The following is a 1663-nucleotide window of genomic DNA, read 5'->3' on the forward strand; positions in this document are numbered from 1 at the left end:
TTTTTTTTGTCATTGTTCAATCACTTGGGACAAAAAAAAATGAATATTCAATGGGCTCAACATGCCTCTCAGCAAATTCCTTGGGGTGTCTACTTTCCAAAATGGGGTCATTTGTGGGGGTTTTGTACTGCCCTGCCATTTTAGCACCTCAAGAAACGACATAGGCAGTCATAAATTAAAGGCTGTGTAAATTCCAGAAAATGTACCCTAGTTTGTAGACGCTATAACTTTTGCGCAAACCAATAAATATACACTTATTGACATTTTTTTTACCAAAGACATGTGGCCGAATACATTTTGGCCTAAATGTATGACTAAAATTGAGTTTATTGGATTTTTTTTAGAACAAAAAGTAGAAAATATCATTTTTTTTCAAAATTTTCGGTCTTTTTCCGTGTATAGCGCAAAAAATAAAAACGGCAGAGGTGATCAAATACTATCAAAAGAAAGCTCTATTTGTGGGAAGAAAAGGACGCAAATTTCGTTTGGGTACAGCATTGCATGACCGCGCAATTAGCAGTTAAAGCGACGCAGTGCCGAATTGTAAAAAGTGCTCTGGTCAGGAAGGGGGTAAATCCTTCCGGGGCTGAAGTGGTTAAACGGGTTTTCGTTAATTTGGATATTTCCGAATTAACGAATTTGCCAAAATTTGTTAAAAAAAATTATTTGGAACGAAACGAATTGCACATGTCTAATATAAACGTCACATATTCCAACTGAACTTTGTGCTTGGAATTATTCACTTATATGATTACGTAGCCTTAAAGAGGAACTGCGGTCTGCTCACATAATTTGTAATAAAAACATCTTTGCCATTCTGAAGCTTCCCTCCAACCACTTTGCATATTATTTTATATATACTGTGATTCTGTACTTGCCAAATATGCTGCAGAAATCTCCCTCCACTGAGTCTGGCTGCAACCATTTTACCTGTGGGCAGCTGAAGCTGCTGCCTGTTCACTTCCTGGATTTACACAGAGGCACACCTCCCAGCTCTGCGGCTCTCATTGGCCCTCCTATGCCTGATGTTAGCCCCTTCCCTGCCAGTGTCATTAGTACAGTGACAGTGCATATTTTTTTTTTAGCATTGATCGCTGTATTAGTGTCACTGGTCCCCAAAAAGTGTCAGTTGGTGTCCGTTTTGTCCGCCACAATATCTCAGTATAGAATATAAGTCGCTGATCGCTTCGTTAAAAAATAAACAAACAATTAAATAAAAATATTCGTTTGTAGACACTATAACATTTGCGCAAACCAATCAATATACACTTGTTGGGATATTTTTTTTTTTTTACCAAAAATAATGTACCAAAAAGCCTAAATTGAAGAAGAAATTAGTTTTTTTCAAATTTTTTTTTTAATCGGATAGATTTTATAGCAGAAATTAAAAAAATATTTTTTTTTCTTCAAAACTGTCGGTCTTTTTTTTTTGTTTATAGCGCAAAAAATAAAAAACCACAGAGGTGATCAAATACCACCAAAAAAAAAAAAGCTCTATATGTGGGGAAAAAAGGACGTTAATTTTGTTTGGGTGCAACGTCGCACGACCGCACAATTGTCAGTTAAAATAACGCAGTGCCGTATCGCAGAAAATGGCCTGGTCATGAAGGATGGGGGGGGGGTAAATCTTCTGGATAGCAAGTGGTTAAAAAAAAAAAAAAAA

Source organism: Aquarana catesbeiana, linkage group LG13 (genome assembly GCF_042186555.1).
Source record: "Aquarana catesbeiana isolate 2022-GZ linkage group LG13, ASM4218655v1, whole genome shotgun sequence".
Taxonomy (NCBI): Eukaryota; Metazoa; Chordata; class Amphibia; order Anura; family Ranidae; genus Aquarana; species Aquarana catesbeiana.